The following is a 21,736-nucleotide window of genomic DNA, read 5'->3' as shown; positions in this document are numbered from 1 at the left end:
GGACGCTCGTCTAAAAATGCTGAAAGAGTTGCTACCTTCTGTGTGCAGCTGCTTCGTGAAGCGACATGCTGCACGGTGCTTCGCATACTTAAAAGCTCAAAGGGCACGTATTGATTTTTGACTGTTTGTTTTCCTCTGTCTCTGTCTCTGTCTCTGTCTCTATCTCTCTCTCTCTCTCTCTCTCTCTCTGCTCCTGACGGTGGGGGTGTGAGCTGCCGCCTTCAACAGCTTTGTGCCGCGGTGCTTCGCATACTTAAAAGCAAAACAGCCCTATTGATTTGTTTGGTTTTCTCTCACTTTCTGACATTCAGTGCTCCTGACGCGCACTCTTTTGAAAAGGAAGATATGTTTGCATTCTTTTAATTGTGAGACAGAACTGTCATCTCTGTCTTGTCATGGAGCACAGTTTAAACTTTTGAAAAAGAGACAAATGTTTGTTTGCAGTGTTTGAATAACGTTCCTGTCTCTCTACAACCTCCGGTGTTTCTGCGCAAATCTGTGACCCAAGCATGACAATATAAAAATAACCATATAAACATATGGTTTCTACTTCACGGATTTTCTTATTTCGCGGGTGGCTCTGGAACGCAACCCCCGCGATGGAGGAGGGATTACTGTACTGGAAATGCCTAAATTATTAGCCTTGATTTACGTATACACTCTGTATTGCTTACCTATGTGACATTCACTCATCACTCATGTTTCAAACTCAACAATGGTCAGTGGCATGTCACTGCCCCTGCCAGGCCACAGGTCACACTTCATACCTTAGCAGGGGCCTATCATTGCCATGGACACTTACCCTTCAAGGGCTACACTTCAGAATACCTTAGGAAAGGCCAGGAGCCATTTAAAAGAGCTGCACTGCTACTGGGACCTGCCAGTTAAGCATGAGGCTAGCACAAGTCATACAGAGCAATATGACTAAGGCTGGCGACCTCAGTTTTAAAATCTTAGGGGGGACCAGAAGCTGACTAGCTCATCATTACTTCTGAAAGGGCTGCACAATTCTAACAGAACAAGCATACCTCACACCTGAGCAAACCTTCATGACACACTTCAACAAGGCCAGATCTGAAAGAACTAAACAAATAACAAATCACTCAAACAAGTGGACTGTGCAAATGGCATTAATAAACATGGCAAATTTTAGTCAGGAAATATTCAAACTTTCATTATTTTTTTCATTCATTTAATCATTACTTATGTTTACTTGCAGAGAAACCAGGCATTACATAGTATAAGTCAAAAGTAGAAGAAAACACAACCTGAACGATTTAAATCAATGTTTATAAAAGTGAGCTTGGCTCAAGTACAACCAGGAAAGAGGTATTCACGTAAATTAAATAGTCTGTTCTTTAAAAGTATCATGGTGCAGCGTTGATCTGCTTTGTTGTTAGGGCGCATTTTAGGTGGTTCTGCTGCACTTTCATAACATAATGGTTTGGTGTGGCTTCAGGACTGTCTCTCCCATATCAGCTCTGCATTGTCATCCCTCTATTTCATCTGCGTCATGTTTGCTCTCCCAAAAAGCGTGGCATCTGCCTCTCTCAATGGCACTATAGTGTCTTTTATAATACTGTGGCTAGTTGGCTATTTGTAGTAAGATATATATTTGTCAATCTGAAGTTACTTTAAGATAATTACAAGATACAAATGAAACGGTAAATTCCCTAAAAGCCCGTATTTCACATCATCTTACAAGCATGAACACATTGGTTAGTTTATCTGAGCTAACCCTAAACACAGATTATGGTACATCTTCCTTACATTTAATTTATATTTGTATATCCTTCTCATAATGCTATTTACAATAATTTTGGTTACATACACATAATTAAAATTATCTATAGTATAGTTATGTTCTTGGTCACACGATTTATTCATATTAAAGCTACACCTTATTAGAACAATAAAACAATTTAGAGGAAAACGGGCCATTCTGCCCAACAAGACTCGGCACTCCTATCCACTTAATTCTTCCAAAATAACATCAAGTCGAGTTTTAAATGTCCCAAAAGTCCTACTGTCTACCACTCTATTTGGTAGCTTACTCCAAGTGTCTATGGTTCTCTGTGTAAAGAAAAACTTCCTAATGTTTGTGTGAAATTTATCTTTAACAAATTTCCAACTGTATCCCTGTGTTCTTGATGAACTCATTTCATCATTTTTTGATGCACTGTACTAATTTCTTTCATAATTTTAAACACTATTAATCTAAATAAATCACTCATAAATGGTGGGTATTTGAAAAAACAAAAAAAATCTAAGTTTTAATCCCCATTTCAACAGTACATGAAAAGAACAAGATTAGGTTAGCATGAGCAACATGGTGGCAAGGTACTGTCATTGTGGACCTTAGGTGTCCTCACCATGTCCATACTGATTTTCTCAGAGTATGTAGTTTCTGCCCCAATATAAAAGACCTGCATGTTAAGTTTGAATGTTCAGAATGAAAAAGCTACACAGTCAAACTTATGCAGAGAACTGGACAGCAGATGCCACAGAGAAGAAGAAACTTTTGAGGAGAGCCATGTTGGAATCAAGGTTATTAAAGGTCTTTCTTTTTAGGTTAATTTTTATTTCTATATTATTGTTGATCTTACTTGGAAACTCAGTTTAGTTTTATTTTTTCTTCCTAATGTATTTTTAGTTTTAGTTTAGCTTTTACTTCACAAATATAATTCTATTTTATTTTTAAACTAGTTATTTTTTAAGCCAGTGAGCCACAGTTGTAGTGCCATTGATTAATTGGATGTATCAGAAGTACTATGTAACTAAGTACTTTTCTGTATACAATATTTGTAATTTTCTTTTTTAAACCGGGGCTAATAGTATTAGTTCACTTGATCGGATTACTGTGTGTTTGTGTGAAAAAGACTGCAGCAGACCTCTTTACTAAAACATCACTTTGTCATGTTACAAAGGGCATTTTAAAATTGATTTATTCAAAGCTAAAAACTGCTAAAAAAATCTCTACTGTCCATCAAAGTCTAAAATTAGTACTGCCTCAGTATGCAGTGGAATTGAGGAAATTCTACCAACAAAAAAAAAAACTAAAGTTTCTGATTACTTTTATTCATTTCAAAGCACCAACCAGTTGTCTTCTTTTCACATTCTGTAAAACAGCATCTCCATCAGCTATGGAACAAAACAAAAAAAAAAATCTCACTTCATTCTATTCAATAGTGTCATGGCTTCATCGGTTAACTTGTGTCTTTTCTTTTTCACTGATTGTTAATTGTTATTGTAAACTTAATGACTATATGAAGGTGGACAATAGTGTAGACTTTTTCAAAAATACAAGGCTATATACTCATTAAAAAAGGTAATCAGTTTATCCCAGATATACCGTCAGACGTAACACTGCCCCAGTCAACTGATGTGATCAACAGCGCTGCGTGATATTTTTCCCCGTTTCTAACTACGCTCACTTCACTAAAAGGATTACCTCCCCTGCTCTTCTAATTGTGCTTGATTCATGAAGGGAGTAAATGCTCTCTGTGGGTTGTCCATGCACTTAAAAAGGTGGCACTGGTAAGAAACACTGTAATAGCTGCCTTTGATGACACAGCGTTTTTATTGATGCTCTGCCTGATGGGAATTGTAGTCCCCACTTTGACATTTCCACAAGGTTACAAATAAAATGAGGTGGGTGGGGGTTAATATACAGTATATTAAATACACTTCTTACTGGATCAGTTGCGCAAAATTTACAGGTGGCCTCATTTGCATAAACAACCAGCACACCCCATTCTCCGTGAGATCACTGTCAGTGCTGTAGTGAAATGGGTCATGTGTTGCATTAGAATGTCCAATTTGCTGAAACATTATTAATGACATAACAACAAATAAAAAATAAAAGTGTTGGCTAATTTTGTTTTTTCTATAATGTCACCAAATTTCAATTAAACCTGTCAAAGGATTTTTTCAGATTTTGGGGTATTTAGTTTTTCTATTGCAAGTGACTTTTTATCCCTAAATATTGATATATCAAGATGTTGTTTCTACTGTATACAGATAGACAGATAAGTTTTAGTAATCACAAAATGGTTACAGCGATATTATAGAGTTTTGTTTTGAGTCACAAACAGAGACTTGATGAGTACAGATATAGTATTTTTTTTTTAGAAGATTACCCATTCAAAACAAGAAAAAAATAATACCACATACACAATATGTACAATTTTGTAAGATGCTTATATTTTTGATCATTTGCACAGAACAAAACTGTACTTTTCCGTGAAAATTACCAATCCAAATTTAACTGGTATAAAGCAAACAAGAAATGGCTGAAATAGACTAATACTGCAAAAAGAGTAAATGAGAGGAATACGTCTTTCTCCATTACACTATTTGCCTTTCTACATTCGCACCATAAAATTTACTTGTTTATTTTGAGGTTGTGAAAAGTAACAGCTTTTTTCAACTGTGTCACACATGCATGTTTGGGGACCATCTGGAAGGCTCAGGTAGGCCGACTGGCACCATCACTGGGCAAGAGTGGATGCTGTTGCTAACAGTTATCTCTTGTCCCTTCCACAGCGCAGAAACTTCAGCAAGAGGGGGACGCTTTGCCGTGGCCCTTCTGGGCTCAGGCCGATATAAACCGGAGCCTGGCCAGAGAAGAGCCAAGCAGACAGCGCTCACTGAAGCCCAAACAGAACTTACAAGTGCAGGAGGCTCTACCACTATTTTTGTTTGCTGTCTTGTGGACAGTTTATTTTCAGTTTGCTATTAAATGGGGTTGTGGCTGTAATGGAACCTCAGCTGTTTGCACCCGAGTCTGATGAAATACTTGACATGTGTTATGTCACAGTGCCTAGTAGATGAAGCTTGTCTTTGTTCGGCTGAGTATGTTCCCCAAGCTTCTGCCCTTTGCAAGCTACCAATAAACTTTACCTGTAATTTAAAAAGCATAAGTGATTACAAGTAGTCAACAACTACATTCTATTCAGTATGTAGATGTACTGAATCTTTCAACCAGTGCATCAAAGATCTGTTTGTTCTATTGCAGGGCATTGTTAATGCCACAGCACACAAAGACATTTTTGACAATTGTGCACTTCCAATTTTGTGGCAACAGTTTAAGGAAGGTCCTTTTCTGCTCCAGCATAACTGAGTCCCTGTGCTCAAAGCCAGGTCCACCAAGACATGGTTTGATGCATTAGGTGCGGAGGAACTTGAGTAGCCTGCAGAGAGCCACAACTTCAATTATACTGAACACGTTTGGGGTGAATTGGAACACTGACGGAGAGCCAGGTTTTCCTGTTCAACATCAGTACCTTATCTCACAATTGCTCTTTACAGGAAAAAGTTAAGCAGGACTAAATAGTGTAAATATTTATTCATACATTTTGTTAAATTTCAGAGCTGCTGCAGCCCATGCTAGCGCAATCACTGGTGTAAAATCCTTTTTACAATTTATTATTTTATTTTAGTCTTTCAGCTACTTGAATGATTCATTTAAATAGTTTATTTTTCATCTTGGTTTTATTTTTTTTTTTTTACTATTTATGAAATTTTTTATTAATAGTTTTTGTTTTCAAATACATTAATAACCGTGGTTGAAAGGTTATGGTGCATCAAATAAGTCACTATCAGTAAACACATATTAATGCAGTTAAAAAGCTTGTGAAGGGCTCCTCAAACACAACATACAAGTATACAAGCTTTGCACAATAAAAAGCATAAATATAGAAACAAAAAGATTGCTTAGAATCAAATGTAAATCTAACCTGGGTCTGCTCACACGCATGGAACGCCTAACACAGCATGTCTCTAATGGTCTCCCAGGTAATGAAGCACAAAGCATTTTAGTCAATCAAGCCAAAGAGGAGCTCTTTCAGCTCAAGCGACTAACCAAGCTTCTCAATGTGAGGGTATGTCTTCTTCATAGTGAATGTGTTGAATCTGAGTTCCGTTACAAACAATTTCTTTCTCTCTAGATTGAATCAGAGTCAATTACAGCCACAATGAGGGCAACTCAGAAAACCAGTTCTTGTTGGGATGCCACTTTGTCTTCATACGCAATCACAACAAAAGCCATATGCTGAAACCAATCATTCACTGCCTCATTCAGATCACTGCAATTAATGAAATATGGAAAAACAGGATACATTCAACCCCTGCACTGCACCTAATAAAATCAAACTTTCAATAGAACTTTTACAGTTTTTGACATGTGGGCTCATTATAGGGTGGCTTAATGTTACAGTGGATTTGAATCCTTGGCCTGGTCATTGTCTATTTGTTTGTATATTACCCTTGTGCCTGTATGCATTTTTTCCAAAGGTAGACAAAAATGTGTAGGTTAGGTTAGGTTAACAGGTTAGAAAGTGTCACACACATGTTCATGGAAGGTAGCAGGGGGTAATCAAGTGTGCTCCCATTCTTACAGGAGCAGTAAGACCTAGTCCTCTTCCTCTTCTGGCTCCAGACCACGCCCCCTGATGACCTCACTTCCACTTCCCCTCCAGATGAGTCACCTCTTCCATTCCCTTAGCTATAAAAGCTTATCACCTTTGCTGTGCAGTCAGTCCTAGTTTCTCTCGACAGAGTATGCAGCGGAGTATCACGCAGCTCTTTTTCACAACCTGAATATCACAACCTTTTTCTTTGTCTCTCTTTACACAAGGTATATCAATCAAATTAACATATTAAAAGGTTACAATTTTTGAAAACAAAATCCAAGCAATGGATATAAAAGAACGTAATGCAGGATCACACAGCCAAAATACAGGGTTCAAGGATCAGCTTATTCATGTAGGAGTCCAGCATTGGATATAGGATGGAAGGGTGGCACACATGATCCATTGCTCAAGATAGATATCTAATCTTGTGTAAGGGGGAGTGTAGTATCTGTGATTTTATGTTTCTATTGGAACTCTAATTCTCTGCATTTTCATGAAATTGATTAACAGGTCACTGCACACAATCAGAAGGTATACTGTACGGGCTGTGCATAACAGAAAACATAAAACAGTACGATATGAGGGATGGTCTGCCTGCTCCTAAACCTTCAGCATATGCACAAAACTTCCCCTTTCTCACTCCAGGCTCGTTGGCTGTCAAGTATTCTGAGCACACATTCTCTGGTAGCAATAACTGGGACTGTCACCTTGGAATGGTGGAGGGTCTTGTGTGCCTCTGTGTTTGGGACGTGTGCTCCTAAAAGGGATATCTGAACCAAACTGAGGGACCATGGTGTAACAGGAGTGAGTGAAAAAATTCCAAGCATACTACACCTTAGCAATGGAAATTAGCTCATGGGACATGAAAAGTAACCATTTTGGTGTGAGGTGAGAGCTAATGCAAGTGGATAAGATATACTGGGTAGAGACAGTTGAACACATATCTTTGCACACCATTGGCTGTGGAACTAGTCTTATTGTTCAAGGATGTCCTTTATGCTATTCTGGAATCGCCACAAAAGAAAGACGTGAATGCTCATAACCTCCTGGATGGTTGGGGTCCAGTTGAACATTGCTTCATTGAACAGGGCAACTGCCTTAATGTGATTTTGTGCTGTGAAGGAGAAAACTTTGAATGCCTGCCATGCATGTGTATAACTACTGTACTATTCAGCCCGTTTGTTTTTTTTTTTTTTAAATATACCCCCAGACATGGATTCAGTGCTTGTCATGTGATGGATAGACTTGCAAGACCTAAATAATAATAATAATAATAATTCATTACATTTATATAGCGCTTTTAAATGGGCAGTGAGGTTGTGCAGGGAGTTAATAGTAAGATGATTTCAAAAACTTCTCAGTTTGTAGCATCTTGGAAGAGCTTGGGATTATGAAGTCTCACTGGACAACAGTGCCTGATCCAGCTGATGGGACTGTCTTCTCATGTTCATGATTTTCATTGACAGGATATCAAGGTAAATCCATGGCTCAGATAATTTCCTTTTTGACAGCCTTGGCTTACATCTGTTTGTGGGTGATGTTCCCTTAGGAGTGTTATCTCCAGCACACACTGGCGTAATTTACTGTGGTGGTGGGGGGGAGAAGGGCTGCTTTTTTCCTACAGGTAAGGAGTGAGCAGCTGCCCCAAAGTGGAGGAGTACTTCATGCTCTTGTTTATGAGTGAGGGTAAATGCCACAGTGTGTATACCAGAATTGGTATACCAGTGGAACTTTTGTCAGATTGGATCATGGTGCTGAAGTAGCAGTAGTACATGTAGTTGTCATGTGTACAGAGTACATTGAATTCCTTACTTGCTACATGCAATACATAAACATAACTCTCTGAAGCAATAATAAACAATAATGAATTAAAATACATTACTTCATGCTGTTTATTAGTATGCCTGCCCAAGAACAACTGTTGTCCCATCTATGTTTGGTAATACTCCATTATGTTTGAGGAGGAGCTAATCCCTCAGATGAAGTTTCATTTACTGGACTATTTAGATCCCCATCCACACCAATGGTAATTTTCTCTACTTACTAATTAAAAGGATAAGCCTGAGAGCACAATTGGCAAAAATTTGCTTTGTGTGTAGGGTGGATGGGTAAAGTCTAAGGATAAGTGAAGGAGCTTGGGAGGACCCTGGAGTTGAGCTGCCATTTCTCCAGATCGAGAAGAGCCAGTTCAGGTGGTGTGGGCATGCAGTTTGGAAACGTACAGGGAGGCTTGTGTAGTAGTCATGACCTATTGGGAGAAGGCTACCAGGCAGACCAAGGATGTGTTGTAGGGATCATATCTTTTAACTAGCCAGGGAACCTCTTGGAGTTCTTCTGAAAGAGTCAAAAGAAAAGAAAAAAAAATAGAAAAAACAGACTAGGGGAAGGGATTAAAGGTGTCTGTTCAGCCCATCATGTTACTACTGTGTCATAATAATAAGCAGAGGGAAAGTAAAGCTTATAGCCACAGGCCAATTGAATATAACCATAAATTGTATACATTTATGTGCCTTTGGGGTACAGTAGGTGTGACAAAGTGCAAGCAGGCACTCTTCTCTCTGGCTTCTTGTTCAGTTGTACACGACAACTGGAAAAACAACTTCAGGAAGACAATTCCTACAGGGCACAGCAGGGGGAATCCAACCAACTGAATCTAAGGAAAGGAAGCAGAGGCACCACTTCAAGGATAAACAGACATTCTGCTTGTACACTCCCCAGTGTCTTTGTGCCGACTGGCCTTAGGTGACCTCCTCTTAACTACAGTATATAGTTTAGCTAAAGAATACCTTTATTTTCTTAACCAGAAACCACAATTGTGGCATAAAGTATGGAGTCCACCTTTTGTTACTCCTACACCTGCCCCTATCCACAAGAAGCTCCTCAAAATAGCTAAACTGCTCTGCACAGACCCCAGACCACACAATAGTGAGCACTTCCCACTATAGCATCCAAACTTAAGGCAAAAAAAAGACCCACTCTGACAGAGAGAGACCCTGAAGAAAGACACTACACGGCTTCAAAGGAAAACCCATTACAGCAAGTATGCATTTTGAGTGCCTTATCTGCACAGGAAATCTATTCTGAACAAAATTACTGCATTAGGCTCCTTTACGCCACAGCCTGGGCCCTCTAGCCAAGCTGAAAAACAACTCTGCACAGCATTCATTGAGGAAAACAAAGCAGCTTCATGTGCTTCGCAGAGCTCTGTAAGCTGGTATCACTGTGTTGCTGGCACAATGTTGAATTACTGGACACATCTGTCGGACAAAGCCTTCATGGATCAAAGTTTCTTCCATACAGAGCTGTAACCACAATGCACTGGGAGCCAGATGTCAATAAACAGGGCTGAACCCCTCCTAGGTCTTTGAGATGCCTTTTACATCTGGTCACAGATTGCATAGTCTGCTTATAGACTTACAAAATTCCAAAATCAAGAAGTACAAAAGGTTTGGAAATGTTAAAAACCAAAAAACTAGGGGTTCTTGCAGGAAATGTCAAACAATTTAAAATGTGTGGAACTAAGTACAGGATTCAGATGACTAAAAAGGCAATATTCTCTCCAAGTCTCCCCATAGGATGGGTGCAGGATACCGAAGTTCTCTGCAGAGGTATACGAGCAGCTAGAACCCACACAGGAGAAGGAAGGGCATGTCTGATCAAGGACTAGGCATACTGTAGAGTACAACCCAGTGTCTGAAGAGGGCCAAGGGGTCAGTTCCAGAGTGTCTATTACAAATGGTATGGGGTAAAAAGCAATGGTCAAAACAGCAGAATGGGAGGGATGATGGGGCCAAGAGGTAAAATTGTAGCTGACAATGGATGAAACATTAGTTTGGAGGGAAATAAAGCACGAAAGGGGAAACTGGTAGCAAATGAGTGGCAAAGGTGTGGTGTGCTCAGTGTGGTAGGTCATTAGTTCAGGAGTTGGGTTTAGGAAGACCATGGCAGCTTGACAAAAGGTGTGAGGGACAGAGGTGATAGTCAGCCAACATGGGGCGGATGCAACAATGCAACTGGTGTTTCTGTAGGCCAAACCAGTTTTTAGATGTAAAATGAAGAGTGCATTGAAGAAGTAGGGTGACCGCTCAACTGCTAACTGCTACCTTGACATGTGGGGTGAAGCACATATTTCAAAAACATGGGCCTTCTTGCAGTCAATCAGACTCCAAGAGCAGGATTTCAATTTCCCAGAAATCTCTTCTGAAAAGATTTTTAGCCAACATTCCTGACCTATGCTGAATAGCTCAGTGCTCCCTCTTCTGCTAATCTAAAATTAGATCTGGATTAGAGCTCTGGAGACCAACTTGTTTCTTCCCAAATCCATTTGCATTAAAGAATCTTTAAAAAAAACAGGCATGCACAAGACACTAAAGTCTACAACAGAAACACCCAGCTTTGTGTGCACTGGTGCCTTCAATGAAAGTAGACAAAAAAGTGTGTAAGGAGATGTGCAAAGCTGTTGCTGCCTTTATTATTAATTTATATTTCCCAGATGCCATAATCCAAGGCAATTTACAAGATCACAACAACATTTTAATTCTTTATGTACAGTATTTAAAAAAAAAAAAAAAAACACAAAGTGAAGTTAAGCAACTTACTCAGAGTCGTGTTGTATATCTGAGGCTGGGAATGAAGTCCATCCACATTAGCCACTATATCACATGGTATTGTCACAACACTGGCATACAGTGCCAGCCTCTCAACAGCAATTAAGAATAACTTGTGACCCACTTGCCTGGTCCTCTGGCATTATGACACCAGATAGCACAATCCAATTCATGTTACTGTAGGTGTTCTCTCTGTGCCTACTGAGCCAGTACAACACAATCAGTGTGTGCTTGCAGGCACACAATATGGTGGGGGCTTACGTACATTATCAGTGTTACAGAGGATCATGTGTCTCATTCTCTCGCAAGTAACCATTTATTATGAACTCCTGCCCCACAAAAAAATGTGTCACTTTTAAATTTAACAAAAAAAAAAAATGGGCCATTGTTTCTGAACCAGCTTTTTCAATTACATAGACAGGGAAGTCATTGCACATTTTTGGGATGTTACAGGAAGTCACAATCATTAACTGCACAATCATACGTTTATCTAAATGTATTCAATTTCAGACAGTATGGGTGTAAACATAAAGTACATACCAAGACAATTTTTTTTAAAATATATATTACTGCACAGACTGCACTAGCATTAACTAGTTTACAGAAAACATTAGAATTTCACATTGGCACAGAAGGGAACTTTACAATCTTAAAATGCCAGATTAAAACTAAACAATGAGGACCATGCAATTGTGTATTTTCCAGACTCTACACAGAGGGAGAACATATGTTGGATGAGATACCAATCTCCTTTATTCACCACAATTCAGGTCACAAAGCAGGACTCTTGTCATGTCTGGCTTGAAGAGGGGCAGGTTCCTCACTCCTTCCACAATCACTTTCTTACCAAGCAGGTTAAACATCCGGCCCACGACAGACTCAAGCTGCTGCAAATGCAAGCAGGTCACATTTTGTTGCATTATAAAATGTCATCCCATGAATGGTGGAATGTAGCCAAGTTTCTCCTTATGGCAGCATTAGATGCATTGTGAACAGAGGGGCAGTCAGGTTGCTCAGTCCCAGAACAGAACAGTAGTTTCAGCCAACTTCTGGGAAGGCTGCTAGACAGCAACACTGCATTGTTTAAGTGGTCACCATCCCATCACCAGACTGCAGCATGCTCAATGGCTTTAGATGAATTGTGAATTTCCCCTTGGGATTAATAAAGTATCTATCTAGATAGAATAACTGTTGCATCTCTGCTTTACACAAGTCTTAAAACACAGACTGTGCGATTAAATCAAAGCAAACATGACAATCTGTGCCACAACACATTAGTTATTGGTGCAGATGACTGGTTAGAGGATACAGACACCAGAGCTCAAGGACTCCACATCACAGCAGATACTGGAACAACCCTCACCCAACAGCATGGCACAAGAGGAAGATGCTAGAGCTACCATTTGATCCTCAGCTGCCACCACTTTGGGGCAGGGTGAGGGGGAAGCGGCATACCATTGAAAGTGGGTCATTTTTTTTTTCTTTGAGTAGCTGCTTGAAAACAGGAGGATGACGTCTGTGGGAATATGAGTGTGCTGAGAGCAGAGTCAAGCCCTGCAGAAACATTCCCGTCCCCTTGTGCTCCTGCCCCAGTTTCACATCAATGCAGCTGCTCCGTGTGTGAACAATAACTCCTATAGGCTACTCTTTCGTGCCCCAGGCTTGAGGTGGACTGGGTGGTGGGGGATGGGGTAGGAACTTTAAATCTATTTAAAGCCCTCAAATTCTTCAGCATCATTCAGACATGTAGAGGGGTCAAGGTCAACCCTGCATCACCTTTAGTGATGGTAGGTGTTCATTCCACTGTACTGTGTTAAACAGGCCCAGTCACTATGAAGACTCTGTACAGTATAATCGTTGCATGAACTTTCTTGATTGCCTTCCCAGAGGTGCACGTTGGGAGAATGAGCCAGTTTAAAGTAGTGTTTGTGTTACGAGGAAGTAAGCCTATCTAACTCCACTCAGATATGCTGCAACACTCAACTAAATAGTAGTGAAAAAATGCTTGGAAAACTTTTGGATGTTATGCATGCCAACTAAAGTAAATAAGAACTTTAGAAAGTTAACAGAAAAATTGAATGTGGCAAGATCATGCTACATAAACTCCAAGAGATCCTTTTAATTCATACATAATCGTGCTGGTCAATTTTTCCTCCATTCTTATTCAGTCCATGTTATTAATAACTCCTGCAAATTGTAAACAAAATTTCAGTTGTGGGCAGCAATTTGGAGTGTGGAAGATTAGAGAGGTCAACAATTCAAAAGTTTTAGGATTGCACAGATCAGCAATTGTGGTGTTCCAATGTGACCAGAGTGTGATGGTTATGAGGGTCTCAACATGCCAGGGTATGGTGTCACCTTTTGCAGCATTTGGATAATATGGTTTAATTTTCAAGATGTGTCTTCATAACTAAAAATACTTCCCAAGCCTTTCTCCCAGCAGAGCCAAAGGAATGAAGTATATCTTCAGATGAACACTCCAAATAGGTAATCATGTAAGGAATACAAAAGCTCATTACCTGGTACACACCTTATTATTAACCATGGCTCAAGGGTGTGTGGGCTTGAACATTCAATATAAAATGTTAAAACTCTGAATACAATGTGTTCTCCAGGATGTCCTCATTCTTGGAATGGCTTGCCATTTAAGATGGTGACCACATATGTCTAACCCTTCAAGGAGTCGTTTTAGCAAATCGAGACAACAAAGTTGAATTTGCTAGAGTACTACAGTAGTATGTCCTTGGAAGGTTGCCCTTTAATGTCATTTGTTCAGACAGCTTTGTCAGATTCTGGACCTCAGGCTGCTCTTTTCAGTTTATAGACCTACACTTACAGAACTAGTCTCCCTTAATAAATCTCAAATGGTCAATTTTTTCATCTGACCAAATGTGATCCAATTCAAATCTCTTTTGACTGTGGTTCAAATTTCTTTCATTTCTTTTGAAGACAGCATGTGCACGAGCAGCTGTACTCTGGCCATGCTGCTCAGCTCATCACTTTTGCCATCATAAACCCTTCAGCTCTTTCAGCCACACAGCAGAGGTTCCAAATTCTTTTTTTCTTATTCCAGCTGCACTGCTGAGGTAGAACGCACAAACTGGCAGCAATCCAATTGTGTCAGGCCTTAATATTGGCGGGATCCAGAGGCAGTGGTGTGCTTGACTGGGACTATAGAAGTCAAGGTGGAAGCAATTTATTTAATAATTTCTTTTTTACAGACCAGACTGTTATTCTGAACAAACTTATAAAAATGAATAAGATGGGAAGCATCAGAATCCCACACCACAACACAGACAGCTAACCCTGCTGGGAGTTTTCTCTCAAGAGGAACTTGATGCACTCATGGCAACCAGACCTGGGGATACTTTAATATTGTCATTTGTTGGAGCTCTGAAATGTCCCTGTACTAAAGGGAGTGCCTGCAGTTGAAGAAAAAAAAAAAAAAAAGCTGTTTGTCACTCAACTGTAAAGGACAAAATACATGGAAAACTAAGTCTTTAGCACATACTGTGGCCTCTTCAGAATACTGGCCCAATATGGGAAACAGCTTGTGTACAAATAAACAGCAAGCTAAAAGGTGACAATGGAAGGCAAGCCAGAAATGACAAGTTGAGCAATGACAGATTGCATGACAGATGGTCTTGTGAGTATACGCTGAAACAGTACTTGACAGTCTAGGAGAGGGTTCTTCAACTACTTTCTCTTGAGGGGCAGATTACCAAACGATAAAATGTTGGGAGGGCCAGGCATAATTCCTGGCTCTCAGCAGTCACATGTGAACATGATGAACAACACTAAATATATTAGCATGTATCATACGTATTCAGTATTAATGTCAATAATCCCCCTAATCATTCACATTATTACTACTGATATTTAAAGCAACATGAATTACACAAGTAGAGAGAGAAAAAAAAAAGAAAAAACTACTCAGATTTCCTTTAAATGCCATTTAACAATAGTCTGGAGTAACAGCCCCTTGACACTATAAACTATACATAAACAAAAAGTAATTACATTTTATACATTTGTTACAATCACTTAATTTTAGGAAAATAGAATACATCCATTGGACCACATGTTAAATAAATAACAAAATGTTCCCAAATATTAGTTAAAACTCATTCTTTACGTCTCTTCCATCCATTATCCAACCCACTATATCCTACCTACAGGGTCATGGTGGGTCTGCTGGAGCCAATCCCAGCCAACACAGGGCGCAAGGCAGGAAACAAACCCCAGGCACTGCACCAGCCCACCGCAGTACTTTTTATATATGATACACATTTAAAACAGCCAGTACTATATTTGTTTTCTAATGACTACTGTAAAATTGCACTTAATTGATATTGCAAGAGCATGAAAAAGTTAGGTTCCTATGAAGTGAGAGCAATTCGTAGACATCGATGGAGGTGGGTGATATGAATGCTCATTTTTATTACATTAACATGCAAAAGCTTGACTCGCATGTATACGCTGTGGCAAACGTTGTTAGACGAAAAATATCCAGTCTTCTAGGGTTTGGGAACTGGGCCTGGTTCAGTTCTGCTCTAAATTGAACATCCTACAGATTAAAGCACCCGTTTCAGTTCCGAGGATTCTTGCAAGTCTATTCGCTCTAACTGCAGGGAACCTTCATCAGGTGACACAAGCACCAGTTTGGCTTGTAATGCCAACTCTCCTCCCACAACAGTCGTAAAAAATTTCATCACGTCCATGGGACTGTCAAAGTTGTCAAACCTCACTGAAAAGCTTGTGCTTAACTTGTCTAAACCTTCTGCCATTGTTATGGTCATTTGTGCAGATGGAAAGTTATTTATTAAGTCATTATTAAATGAAGCATTTTTGCTGTAGTTAAATCATTTGAGAACAAGTCCAGTTTCTTCTTAAATCCTTTAAGTTTTTCCACAAGACCGCTGACCGTTTTGTTCTTTCCTTGCAAACTAAGATTAAGTCCATTTAAAATGCTGTTCTTCCTGAATGACATGAAGTTCTTGTCTAGCATTTTGGATATAAATGCCTCTGCTTTAAGACGACAGCTGCAGAGAAAAACAAACAAACAATCTTCTACCCGAGTTCACAAACCCATTTAAGTGCATTGCCCTTACTTACCAACCTAACATTGTTATGCACAAGGAAATTGTTATGTTTGGCTGACATATTAGACAGGAGTTTGCGAAACAAACGGAGCTGTAGGCTCAAAGTTGCTCTGATGAAATTGATCATTAACAACACTTTCTATTGTTTATTTTTTTGTTTTTTTTTTTTTAACTCTTCGCCGAGTTTTGTGCAGGGAGAATGCTTTGATGTATCGGGCAATGTAAAGACTTCATTTGCAGTGCAAGTTAAGCCAGGCAAGGACCCTTCCCGCCATGAAAGGGGCGCCATCTGTTATTAGCAGGTTTACTTGCTCCAAATCTACTCAGTTTTCCTCAACAAAATAAAATTTCCCCTGTTGTCTGTCTCTCCTGTGCAATTAGACTAAGCAAGCCCTTGCGAAAGCACTCATCGAAAAATCTCACATACAGACATAGTTGTGCGATTTCACCGCCATTTGGGGATCCGTCAACAGCTAGTGACATTACATTTGCCTTTTTCAATCTTTCTAAAAGGGGTTTCAAAAAACATCACTTGCTAGCACTTCAACTCTCCTCATAATTGTGCTATTGGACATTAGTATTTTCTGAATGGATGAAGTTGCCGTTCCTTGCCTTGTCGTTTGTCACTGCCTCCGCTACAGAAGCCAACATGCATTCTTCCAGTCTGAGTCGGTGAACTCCCAGAGAATCCGTGCTACACGGAGGGTGGCTGACGTAGCCTTTCTTGCTCAGAACATGATTGAATCAGGAGAGCTCGCTTGCCGTTTATGTCTACGAACATTTGAAACTGCTAAAAAATGTGTCAAAGTTTGAGTGCTTTGTATTAAACAGCCTTCTCAAATTATATTTTTTTCGTAACGGCAGCAGACTTGTTAAAGCAAGTGCAAATAGATATTTCTCAGTCACATTATTAAGCTGTCTATTTTCATCGTTGACTCTTAAGGTTTAAAAAATAAATAAATAAATAAAACACACAACATTTGTAGATATTTGCTAGCTGGAAAACAGGAGTAGTGGAATCTTGTGCGCCTCGAAGCTTCACTAGGGGCCACTTCAGAAGCGTCTAAACCTGGTCTGACAGTAAGGGTGGGGGCAAAGAGAACAAGCCATTGATCTGTGGTGATAAACACAGTTGTGGCCCACGGACCGCCAGTGGAAGAGCCCTGCTCTAGGACTAGCAGGAACTGCTTTCAGTACAACTGCACAGTTTTCTCTTGTACATCCACATGAGCATTCATTCAGTGAGAATTCATTCAAGTGTGTATGTGTGTATTCATCTCACGTGCTGGCTTTCCATGTCCTCCTGCCCCAGACGGCACTGAATTCTCTCCCAGAGGATTTCAAAGACTTACTGGTAGTAGGGGATTTGGATACTTGCATTCTGATTACCAGTACGGAGTTCACTTTCATCATCTTGCTCTTAGTCCATCCCCGCCCCCAACACTCTAATCAAAATGCACTCTGGCAGCGCCTCATCATGCAACAAGTTCTGGCTTCCCTTGGGGTATCAGTACAAAAGTGGCCAATTTTTCAGCGGCATCTTTTGGTTTTAGTGTGCCACACTATTAAATAAAAGGTTCAGCATAAGGATTACTAAACTGGGACAAAGCTGCACAGTAGGACATAAATACATAATAGGGTTACATAACTATTTTAGAAGTTTGGATTTCAGAAGAGCTGGGGGGGGGGGGGGGGGGGAACACAAACAAAAACAACACAGAGTAGGGAAAAGAGAACTGTCTGTGCTATCAATGTGGAAATGGCAGAAGAAGGTGGTGCCACTCTTCTCTATGAAGAGGACTGAATGTTACAGTGGCACTTTGTGACTGGCAAAGGGATTCTTGCAGGTTAAGACAGGCCATAACTTAAAAAGTCTGTACACACCATGCCATCCAATGCACTATTCATGAGATATGCAGCTGCACTGGCATAATCAACCTTTATGGATATTGCACGGGGTGGGGGGAGTTGGGGGAAGGGAGACCGACCGACCATACTTTACTGCACAGTAAAAGGCTGCTGCTCAGAAGTAGATTGCAGGATGTAGCTGTACCACTTGCCACCAATAAACAGTCCCATTTCATTTTCAGCAATATTCCAAAAAAAAAAAAAAAAAAAAAGCTTGAATCTCAGGAGGTAGTCCAACAAGCCCTTTTGAAGCGAAGGCCTTTCAGGCAATCTTTAGACACTGGCAGCATTTTTGAACAGCGGAGCAGGTTGATTGAAAAGCAGCACAGCACACCATTTCTTTGAATGACAGTCTCTCCTGCTGCAGCTCAGCAAAGGCTGCAAAGCCTTCGGTTGTATTTTATACAGCAATTATACATACACTGCAAAGCCACTTTAGAATATAGCATTGAACACAATGGCAATTCTTCTCAGAAAAAACAATCACTTTTCACATATAATATGAAACTGTGCAGTAAAAATGAAAACTGAATGAATAGGAGAAACAAGCATGCATTATTTGTAGACACTAGGAGCCTGAAAGAGGCTGAATAGCAAGAAAAGAACAATGCATTGTAGAAGCAGAAAATCAGCGGAAATAAAAAGCTGCAGGACATTAAAGCAAATTGAAGACTGTTTCAGACAATCCAGTAACCAAAAAAAAAAATCTAGAAAGATTGGTGTCTTTAGCTTTGATTTTGAGGATATAATTGTGAAATATAAACAGAAGCCACAGCCTTGCTTTAATTGCCATTTTAACCTAAATCACAGCCTCCATCCTTCAAATAACAAAAGTAAACAAAACGGCACCATTAGGATAATACCAACTGCCAAAGCCCTCTACTACAGAATGTTTGGTTTTTTTTTTACAATTTTTCTTTAAGCTCCTGAGTTGAGAGCCCAGTGTATTAGTTATAGCATTATGTGCATCTTGCATGCCCCGATTAACTTGACTAATTGGAAGCCAAGAGGTTTACATCTGGACACGAGTCCCTAAGGAAGCACTCAAGTTGCGTTTCAAGCAGATCAGGTTTACTGTCAAAATTCACACTAGCAATTAGCTAAAGGAAACGGGGTTTACCGTGGCCCATGGTCTGCACACAGTCCAACTTTGCATCACTGAGCAACTAGGATTGGCATTAGTCCTGGGAGAATGGTGTCAACTGCACATGCTGTTGCTTGTAGTCACTTATGCACAAATTGTCAGACACTGCCATGTTTCAAAGTTGTTTTGTGTACATTGCAGTAAATCCACAAGTCAATCAAAAGCAATAATGGTAGTTTTACATACCCAATGGTGTCTTCTTTCAAATAAATCATAACTTTCTATGTCACCCCTTCTCCCTCTCATTACTAAAATATGCAATTTTCACACGTATATGCCAAGGTGAGCAGTGCATCACAACTCTCTGAAGTCGCTTTTATCCAAGATCCCACACATGATGAGCCACATACAGTGGAAGGCTCATTACTATTGGATTGCTGAGGTTCAAAGCATTCCAGTGATGTAATATGAATGAGCAAACAGACAACTATACATGTCACAGGTGTGTGTAAACAGCAGGAAATATTACATTTTTAGGCACACACTTGTGTCAAGAATACATGGAAATTGTGTGGTCGACTCGCAACAAGACCCGAAGTTTGTGCTGGGGATTGAAAAGAAAACCACAGTTGAGGAAGTCCAAGAAAAAAAGTTACAGAACGCTAGCGACAGGGAAAATGAAGATCTACAGTCAGATTCTGATCAGTTTTGTCTCTATTGAGAACACATTTTCTGAAGGACTCTATGCTATGCTCGATTTGTATGTACTATTTAACTTTGAAGCATTGTGACGTTTCCAGTTCAAGTGTCAATCACCACACATGGAGGCTGTCTGCTGCACTCGCTCCCTATGTTAGTTTTGTGAGCAGTGCCCTTCCAGTTTCACTTATAGTACTGGCAGTATACCTGCTCACAGTTTGACACACCATATGTAGTACATTACAATGAGGAATACTTTAAAATGGTTACATTCTCATTCAAGCTTTGTTTCAGTTCTACAAAGTGTGTCATTATAATTTTTTTTATATTATATAAAAATGAATAAAATAAAATCTGCCGGCATGCAAAGACAAAAAGGAACTGCATAATCCTTCAATCTCATAATTCACCTGCTGATCGGACATAAAAATACAACAAAAAATGAATTAAAATGCTTTATACTACAGTTAGCCATCAATTACAACAGCCTACACTGTGGCTGCCTGGAAGGCCTTGATAAGTTAAAAGGCCAAGTCTACTTGGGGGAGGTTAAGTGCAGTCAACTGCCTTTGACATGAACTCTAAACCTTGCTTTAGTTTGTTCCTTCATCCCCAGCATGCTGTGTAATAGTAGCATGATCCTATCACATCTCATCATCCTATACTCCTCACCACAGAATATGATCCTGTAGATCAATAAACTTTATTGCCCACCACGTCTGCTGTATCCTTCAGAACAGATTCTCTTACTGTTTTTTTTCTGATGAGTAATGAAATATACATGTTCAATTGCAGAAACATTAAGACTCTCTACACGATGGAGTCCTGCAGAAGGACAGCAATATAACTTCATTTGCTGGGCTCTGATAATTTCTCCTTTGGTCCCAGAAAAAGACCTGTGTGCAGCAGGCAAAGTTCCAGGCAGCTTGGCGTTTCCTCTCCAGGCCGCCCTTCCACATCTGTAAGCGTTTAACTCTGAGCTGCCACAGATCGCAGCCGAGGAAACTTCACACAGGGAGCGGCAACTCCTGGCGAGAAGGCTGGGAAAATGAGAACAGCTACAAAGCAGCAGAGATTACACAGCGCCAATCTGTGACAGAACAGTGGTCTTATAAAAAGAAGCTCTCACTATAAAATGAGGAAACACCCCACTCGCCATTTAAAATCTCATGATGGTGAAATCTATACAAAGTACCAAAATTATCCAGGAGGCTATGCTAAGACAGACTTCCCACATGCTCATAGTATTGTTAGAAAGATAATCACAGAGCCAGGCTGAGAGACAGGACACAGCCACCTTTGGCATGTGCTTACAGCCCATCTCCAAGCTTAATCCATTACTGCTGCATAACATGGGTTAGTCGTCTTCAAAGCCCTCATCATTCTCCAGCTAAAGAGAGATTTAGTGGATTATGTCAAATTTGGCTCACACAGCAAATCAAATCCTCAGTATTTTGATTGTGGAATTATGGCATGGTAAGCTTTACCCTTATGGTATTCGGTCAGCAGGATGGCCTATTGCCTTTCAAGCGGTCACTCACTAAGGCACATGGCTTGGTCCTGGAGACTTGTAACGTGGATATCACTAGAGGCAAGCCCATTAATAATCAAACATCAAGAGTGATCCAGTCTGTTGTTGCAAGCCATACGTAAAATCTCTTCAGATTTGGTCAATAGTTTTCCCTTCACAGGATGAAATACTTTCAATGGGAGGGCAGCCCTCTGGTTAAAGGAGTTGTTTTCCTACAATCCAAATTCCACCCCTTACAACTCCAGGCACTCCCAGTTAATAACATATGCGAAATACAAAGGTTTGTCATATGCAAAAGACCTCACCTCTAGGAGTGGCCATATACAAGAGCCAAAAGATGCCCTGAGCTACCAGGTGTGACCAACTGGCCATTAAAATTGTTGCAATTTGTG

General features: G+C 40.0%; 1 protein-coding gene across 2 annotated transcripts in view; it reads right to left on the bottom strand.

Annotated features, from left to right (window-relative positions):
- Positions 1 to 21,736, bottom strand: part of LOC114655695 (septin-4) — a 66,787-nt gene that overhangs the window by 24,476 nt on the left and 20,575 nt on the right. The window lies entirely within an intron of this gene.

Source organism: Erpetoichthys calabaricus, chromosome 8 (genome assembly GCF_900747795.2).
Source record: "Erpetoichthys calabaricus chromosome 8, fErpCal1.3, whole genome shotgun sequence".
Taxonomy (NCBI): Eukaryota; Metazoa; Chordata; class Cladistia; order Polypteriformes; family Polypteridae; genus Erpetoichthys; species Erpetoichthys calabaricus.
This window is presented reverse-complemented; position numbering and strand designations above follow the sequence as displayed.